This window comes from Mixophyes fleayi, chromosome 3 (assembly GCF_038048845.1).
Source record: "Mixophyes fleayi isolate aMixFle1 chromosome 3, aMixFle1.hap1, whole genome shotgun sequence".
In the NCBI taxonomy this organism is placed as follows: Eukaryota; Metazoa; Chordata; class Amphibia; order Anura; family Limnodynastidae; genus Mixophyes; species Mixophyes fleayi.
This window is the reverse complement of record NC_134404.1, coordinates 216958232-216967329: the sequence shown is the minus strand read 5'-3', so window position 1 is coordinate 216967329 and position 9098 is coordinate 216958232. Positions and strand designations below refer to the sequence as shown.

The 9098-nt window shown below is 44.4% G+C and overlaps 1 pseudogene; it reads right to left on the bottom strand.

The window, feature by feature from the left end:
* Positions 1-5444: 5444 nt before the first annotated feature.
* LOC142142873 (GPN-loop GTPase 2-like) lies at positions 5445-7830 on the bottom strand (annotated as a pseudogene).
* Positions 7831-9098: the final 1268 nt, after the last annotated feature.

The following is a 9098-nucleotide window of genomic DNA, read 5'->3' as shown; positions in this document are numbered from 1 at the left end:
CCCAAATCTACCAGAGCCAGCACTAGATGGTGATTCACAAACACAGTCACACGGAACAAGCAGGACATCCCGGTAACTGGACTCATTCCCGGTAACTGGACCTCAGATAGGTTGGTTGTGTTTATGCTAGTGAAGAATCCATAGGTTCCAGTAACGGTGGCACTGAGCCCTCCAAGCTCTTTGCACTCGAAGCAGATTGGACTTAATGCAGGTTTGGCTGCCATTTTATCAGGCAATCTCTCCTCACCAACATCCGGTCCACTGTTCCCTATGCCAGATTTTGACCGAGGCACAAACTTTGGAGTGAGCAACGGAGATTTATTCATATGCTGCAAGGCACTGTATCTCTCCACTACAGCAGCCAACTCCTTATACGACTGAGGGTCCGCCTGCAGTGCCCACCTTCAGAGCCCTTGGTCAATAACCCGAATACAATGGTCAATGGCAGAATTTTGATCATTCTGCCCGCAGTGTTCTTTTCTGGCTGCACTTACTTCTTTAGTGTTTTATCAAGTTCAGCAAGTTGATCCCGACCCGGTAAATCTTTGGAGAGTCTCCAGTCATGAAATCATTGGTCCTCCCCTGCTCTGGTGACTCCAAAACTCGCTAAGATGGCAGTTTTCAGCCGCTGATAATTGCCAGCCTAGTCCTCATCTGGGTCTATACAGGTGCGCTGTGCTGCTCCTGAAAGATAGGGAGCCAGGTGTTTGAACTAAGTCCCAGGTGGCCACTTGGCTTGGGTGGCAGCACGCTCATAGGCTTTTAGATATGCCTCCACGTCATCATCAGAACTTAATTTCTGTAGCGTAGGGGGTAGCTGGAGCCTCCCTATCCCTTCTCCCCTGAGCGATCTCCTCAGGGAGAAGACAGGTATTTTCCTCCTGCACATTCACTAGGGTTGTTAAAATGTCTTCCATTCCCTAAGGAGTTTGTGCTGGGAACTGAAACATAGCTGCTTTCAGCATTCACCAGGGTATATATATAAAAAGACGTAGCCCAGAAAAAACACACACCACTTTATGTGTAAGCAATAATTCATATCCGTACCAGAAATATGAGCATAATAGCCAGAAGATGTTTTCCTTGTAGGCAGCTGTATCAAGTACATGGACACCATATGGTTCACCGGGTACAGTTGATCAACAGTGAGGCTCGACGCGTTTCGTCTTGATGATCACAAGACTTCCTCAGGAGCACAGAAAAGCTGCCTACAAGGAAAACATCTTCTGGCTATTATGCTCATATTTCTGGTACGCATATGAATTATTGCTTACACATAAAGTGGTGTGTGTTTTTTCTGGGCTACGTCTTTTTATATATATATACCCTGGTGAATTTTGAACTCTACACCCTTTGAATACCCTGTGGTGTTTCACGTGGTGCATTATTTTTTGCATTACAATATTATGCTATGTTTGCCTTTTTCCACATTCCTGGATTGTTCCCGAGTTTAGATCCAGTGTTACAGTTCTCAAAGAGGATCCACTCGAGTCTAGATCATACATCTTTACCTGACGGTACACATATATATATACATTTTGTCCTCTGTTGTCCTGGTATTACACTATGAGGCGCCCTGCCTGTGCTTTGTTCTAGTGACTATTTTCTTCTGGATTGACCATCTGGATACAGGCTTATACGTGGCTGCCACTCACACATGAGTGAAGTGATTGTGGACTATCGATTATTATATCTGATACTATATAGTGTTGTGAACTTTTATATATAATACTGACCGATGTAGTAGATAGCGCCAGAGTATATCAATTGTTGCGGTTATATATATATATATATATATATATATATATATATATATATATATATATATTCCATAGACAAAAAACCTTACGGTTTAAAATGTCCGATTAAGGTTCCTTACACACTATCTACACTGCAAGAAAACTATTGAAACTCTTCCACTCAAACTCCAAAAAGCAATGAACTTAAGACGATTAAGGCAGAAGCCTTAATCAACGTGTTCCTTGAGCAATACAGACATGGCATGCCATCGCATCCTGCGGTTAGCTGCAGATTCAGCACTATCATGGAGTGAGATTGCTGTCACTCACAAAATGGTGGATCTGCTAATTCACAGATTTGTGTGTTCACTGGAATACACACATACAGTACTATTACATCTTCTTAGTTTAGCTTTATCGTAGTTTAGAGCCTGGGTGTCTTAGAAAGAGACAGTAAAGCAACTTCATAAAAAATTAGAACTACATTATTATTATTTTTAATAAATCCTAGTGGTTGTAATGGGGGTGTGGTGGTTTTGTAAACATTTTGTCACAACAAAGAGAGCCATCCTCTGGTCCCTGCACAACACAGAGAGCCATCCTCTGGTCCAGTGCCGTAACTATACATTTCGGTGCCCTGGGCGAGACAGGGCACCGACGCCCCACATCTAAGGAGGGGGCTGGTGGTCGGAGAATAGAAAGAGAGAGAGATTTTAGCTTACTGGAGTTTGATGCTTCAGCCGTTATGTTCCGCCATGGAACGCATGTGCGTTCCACTGACAAGAAGCTCGGCATTTGGAACGCAAATGCCGAACTTCCTGTCAGTGGAACGCACATGCGTTCCACGGTGGAACATAATGGCTGAAGCATCAAACTCTGGTAATTTCAAATCTCTCTCTCTCTTCAGCCCTTAAGCGGAACTTAAGTCCTGAAGGCAGGTAGCGGGCGGCTGCTGCGCCCCCTTGGCTTTGCACCCTGGGCGACAGCACCGCCCACACCATTCTCGTTATGGCACAGTTATGGTCCCTACACAAGACAGAGAGCCATCCTCTGGTCCCTGCACAACACAGAGAGTCATCCTCTGACCCCTGCACAATACATAGAGCTATCCTCTGACCCCTCCACATTACATAGAGCCATCCTCTGGTCCCTGCACAACACAGAGAGCCATCCTCTGGTCCCTGCACAACACAGAGAGCCATCCTCTGGTCCAGTGCCGTAACTATACATTACGGTGCCCTGGGCGAGACAGGGCACCGACGCCCCACATCTAAGGAGGGGGCTGGTGGTCGGAGAAGAGAAAGAGAGAGAGATTTTAGCTTACTGGAGTTTGATGCTTCAGCCGTTATGTTCCGCCATGGAACGCATGTGCGTTCCACTGACAAGAAGTTTGGCATTTGGAACGCAAATGCCGAACTTCCTGTCAGTGGAACGCACATGCGTTCCACGGTGGAACTTAATGGCTGAAGCATCAAACTCTGGTAATTTCAAATCTCTCTCTCTTCAGCCCTTAAGCGGAACTTAAGTCCTGAAGGCAGGTAGCGGGCGGCTGCTGCGCCCCCTTGGCTTTGCACCCTGGGCGACAGCACCACCCACACCACCCTCGTTATGGCACTGTTATGGTCCCTACACAACACAGAGAGCCATCCTCTGGTCCCTGCACAACACAGAGAGTCATCCTCTGACCCCTGCACAATACATAGAGCTATCCTCTGACCCCTCCACATTACATAGAGCCATCCTCTGACCCCTCCACATTACATAGAGCTATCCTCTGACCCCTGCACAATACATAAATCCTTCTTCTGCCCCCTGCACATTACATAGAGACATCTTCTGACCCCTGCACAACAGAGAGCCATCCTCTGACCCCTGCACAATACATAGAGCCTTCCTGACATTTGCACAATATATAGAGCATCCTCTGACCCTACACAATACATAGAGCCATCCTCTGACTCCTGCACAATACATAAAGCCATCCTCTGACTCCTGCACAATACATAGAGCCATCCTCTGACTCCTGTACAATACATAGAGCCCTCCTCTGACCCCTGCACAAAACAGAGTCATCCTCTGACCCCTTCACAGCACAGAGAGACTATAGTAGAAAACAGTCGTTGGAATTACAAATTTGTTTTGGACAATTACAAGCATGGACTTTTGGAAGTATAAATTACTTTGGGACAGGGGCAAGCCAGGACATTTGGAATTACACATTTATTTTGGACTTGTTTTATAGCCATTCTTGGATTGAAAGCTGCTTGACAACAGAGGAAAACTTCATTGGTGAGTATTAGGGAATTTATTATTTTTAATAAAAATATGTGGTATCAATGAGGTGTTTACTGTATTTATTGTGGGTTTATTATTTTTAATAAATCCTAGTGGTTGTAATGGGGGTGTGGTGGTTTTGTAAACATTTTGTTTTGTGGAACTACAGGTCCCAGCCAGCTGTGGGTGTCAGGACATGTTCTCACTTGTGGTTCTCCAAGTGCCAACATGCCCTGGCTGCTGTGGGTATGCTGGTGCTTGTAGTTATACAAGCAGCCGCATGCCCACACTATTTTGGGCAACCTGGCTGGGACTTGTAGTTCCACAAAACAAAATGGCGTCCGTTTGTTTTTTTCTCTATTTTTCGCCATTATCACCCTACCACCCACAGCCCACGGGGGTAGGAAGAGCCCTAGTGCTATCAGCACTGGGCTGGGTGTCCCTAGCGGGGAGGGGGCTCGTTTTTCTCAGCGGACCCCACTCCCTAGGGAATCCAGCCCAGCGCTGAATAGCCTGGGGTTGGTTAGTCATTATGGCAGGAGAACCCCTGCTGCGTGTCCCCCCTGGCTGGTTTGCCTAGTGCTGGTTAAGTGAAAATCGGGGGAACCCCACGCAGATTTTTTCCCGATTTTCACGGAACTAGCAGTGGGCTGGCAGCACTAGGGTTAATAGTGAATAGAGGCGGGACCCCACGCTTTTTTTTTTGTTTGTTTTTAAATCTCCGTAGAAAATATATATATATATATATATATATATATATATATATATATATATATATATATATATATATGGGGACATTTTTTTCTTTCCCCACATATTTTGTTTTTATTTCTGATATATAGTTTTCTTCAATATAAGAGACGTGTGCCCATAGACTGGCATCAGGAGCTGTGGCTCAACTGATATATGCAATGTTCTGGTAACATAGAGTTGAGGGTTCAATTCCCCATCCAAGCTAAGCTCATTTCTTGACATTTAGTTTTGTTTTTTTTAAATAAAATAAGATTTTTATTTAGTTTTCATACAAAAAATAATTTAGCAAAATTCATCCCACAGGTCTTGTTCAGAAAAGTACTTTGAGTATTTTCATAATCAGCATTCCAGGGGGACCACAACCCAAGCAGTGCTCTGAAACTACGTCAGGCACTAAATTCATTGAAGCCGATGTCTGACTGAACAGCTGTTAGCATGTGAATAGCAAAGTGCTGGGACATTATTCACATAGCAAAGAAAAAAAAAACACGTTAACAAGAGCTTAAATTTGACTGCACTTAAATGTGCCAAAGTGGCATAAGTAGGCTAAGAGCAGCTCCAGTCAACAAAGGCTTATAAACCAGTAATAGCAGAGCAATGGTGCTGTCACAATGACTGTGGGGCATGCCTCATACTTTTACAATTGAACAAGTTTCATTACCTGCACTCTCATAAGCTTGAGATAAAGTAGCAAAAAATGACTAGCAAGTCCAACACCTTCTGACGTTTAATGAATTATTAACATTTCTGGAGCATGTAAGATAAAATAAATGGAGCTCCAGGAATGAGGATACTCTTCATCCAATGTGCAGGTAAAGTGGATCCATACAGCGGTATATTCCTGGTTATGAAAGTCTTATGCCTCAGTGCAGATTGCAAGTGGTTACAAGTCGAACGCCTCTTTTTCCACCGTTTTCATCTCCTTTCAACATATTTTTCTTGAAACGCCAGTGTTGATGTGAAATGGAAGTCTACCCCCACTACTGCAGACATAAGATTTCCAAGTGATCTGTTGTCAACCCCAAAGCAGAACTCATTTGCTTTATTCACAGCTGCCAAAACTCTCTTCAGACTTTGTTCATCCTAGCCGACCATACTGCTCAATAAGATCCATCTTGGAAAGGATATTGATGTGTGGCAACTGTACATGAAGCATGGTGCTCAAAGACGTACACAGAACAGAGATGAATTTGGCCGGGTCTGTGCAATAATAGGAGTCCACAAGGTGTACGGCACACAGCCGCAGGCCCCAGGTCTCCAGCTGTCTCAGGATTTGGGGCAGAGCCGGATGGTGGGTATAAAGCTCTACCTGGATTTGAATTGAGTACACAAACTCCCAAAGGCCTTAACATCGATTTTGATGTGTGCAGCTGACTGTAAAACCCGCATCACGTACGACAAGAGCAGATGCGCACCGTGCTGGCATACCACCCAGTCCATGCCCGATCCCATTCCGAACTCGGAAGCGATACTGGGTGGGCCTGACCAGTACCCTATGTGCGAACATTGGGGAATATCAGGTCCAGCACAGTGCGTTTTCTGGAGAGTTGACCTCCCTACCCAGTGACGGTGAACAGACGCACGCACATCATATGGTGTATATACAACTGATCCCTCCTTATTATAATACTACAATCAGTAGCACTGATGTTAATCAATTTATTATTCCCATGCGTATATGTATGTTTGCATACACAAGGATATTCCTTAAGATCAAATTTGTTGCACTATCTCCTTACCCAGTTGATTACAACTAGGAGCTATGCACAACCATGTATCTGCCACAAACCACAGCCCATATTGTTTGCATCTGCTTTTCTATGGATATGCACAGTTTCAATAGTATTGAAGCCATATATACATATATTCCTCAGATACACACACATCTATGCACGTTTAATACACTAACGTGTAATTATAATCGGCTTTGACTCCGTTACCTGCTACGATCTCCTGCATCTCATATGTTTATTTCACCCCTGATAAGGTCATAATAGATAACGATGTGCCAATATATACATATGATGTTGTAATACTTTTATTTGACCTCTGAATCACGATGTATCCAAAATAATGATAACTGTCATGTATATACGTTTTCATTGTAATATCTATCAGCATGACAAGACATAATCTGCTAAACACCCAAGATCTGCAGCAGCCCGATAATCCTGCAAACATTCAACTGATAAATGCCAATCATTCAGGAACACTGTATAAAAGATCCGCCCCTCTAGACACGTCCATCACCGCCTTGAGAAAGTCACCTAGGTGACGAAACGCGTTGGCCAATCATCCGCCACTTCCGGTTTGTGCACATCCGGTTTTGGACATCCAGGAAGCGTGCACACCATGGTTGGCGCGCACGCCGCCACTACACTTAGAGGTACAGACTACCACGACTCTGCTGATACCCTTATTGGACACTTCATCATCTACCGCTGAAAATACCCGCTTACCCACCATACTTGGATTAAACTGGACATTTCCACGTGTATACCCGAGACCATCTGCAAGCGCAAGTATTTCATCACAATTTTCTGGACATTTGTTTATTATGCTGGACATTGCTCACTGTTTAGGATTGTTAATCTGATCCCCCTCTGTATCGAAGCATTCCATCCGTTATCAGTACACCAGTACATATATTAATGGTCACGCCCCTTTGTCATTTACACTGATCTTTTCATGATATGTGTGTTTTTGCATCAATGTTTTTATATACAACTGTTGTCAACCCATGTTTTTACATATTTTGATAAAATTGATATATCTGACACATTAGGGTTCCCTCATCATTTAAGTTCAAGCGCAGAATATTTTGTGTCTATATAAAGCTCTACCTGGCCCGGCCAGTCAAACAGCAGATAAGAGCCCCGAAGGCTGAGCAGCCGATCCCGCAGCCAGTCCAGTTTTCCCTGCAGTACAGCAGGGCACCGTTGGGTCCTAAGTGCAGCTCAGACATCATCTCCGTTAGAGCCAGCAGTTCTCGCAGATTGATGACTGCTCCAGGCTCCTCTTCCCCGGCGGGATCCAGATTGATGATGGAAGACTGGCGGCCCATGCTTTAAAGGATGGCATGGCCCGGACATAAATGCTCTTTCCGGAACTAGGGGAACCCATAACTGCCTGTCCGAAACCAGTAGCGGCTGCTTATCACCTCCACATCCCAACTTTGTGCCCATACAGCGCTGTAGCACATCGCTACCACTGCACACTTTAGAATATCAGCTGTGACGCCAGCTACGTTCTGCGCACGAGAGGAACTCGGCCCATCATCTCTCTCTCCGATCACACACCTATCGGAATGGACTCTATGTCAGAAGGAGGTATCGGAAGCTGACCATCTCTACTCAACTGTAAGTGTACAGGCTTTGTCACATCTGTGAATTTATTTATTTTGCACGGCCCGCTGACACGGACGACAACTGACATTGTACCCACCCACTGTGGAGGAACTTGGAAATGGATTTATCTCAGCATACAACGCAGGGTCTACAATGGGTGGAGGACTTGTTAACCCTCCTTTATGACCCAGCTGTTTGTATCAACTATTGCTATAGTGGACTATTGCGTAATCACCTGCTATCGTGCAGACTGCATATCATGAGATTGTTGTTATTGTGATTTTATGTCCTTACTGTGTTCACTGTGTTGAACCCATTTGTATTTTGTTATATCGTTCTGGCCAGAACCACCAACTTTTGTTGTTTTCAATAATAGAATCAGTGCAGCACAGAACATCTTTTAAATCTCCCGCCCCAAGACAAGTGAAGTGAATAAATTAAGTGACGTCAGCCAGGGGTGGGGCGTTCAAAATGGGAACTGTAACGGCCGCTCTGGAAACAGCTCGAAACAATTAAACTTTGTAAAGAGAGCGGTGCCAGGGCTAAAAATGTTTGTGTGTGTTCCCCACAGCCCCAAAACTCCAGTCATCTTCCTTCCATCAGGCAATTATCGCTAATTTCTCTGGCAAACAGAAGGAAATTTCTTAGCGAGAGGGGGACAGCCATATTTGTGCTCTCAAGTGAAGCCATTTTCAGTACACCCAGCACAAGACTCTATCAGACATGCGCAACATTATGAAGTTGTGTGAAAGCCCCTATCTTTAAAATGGGGCATGTTTTTCCAAATTGTAAAAAAACTGTAACTTTCTCAAGCTTGTGAACCCTCAAAGGCACTCCTCAGCCCTAATAGCTTTCTATCAAAACTTACCGCGTGTCTTTAAAAGCCCTGTACACTGAGTTACACTCCCCCAAAAAAACCAGAAAAACGGCGACTTTTGCGAAACAGGAAGTAGAAAAAAAACTGACAGATTTTGAACTTTAGATT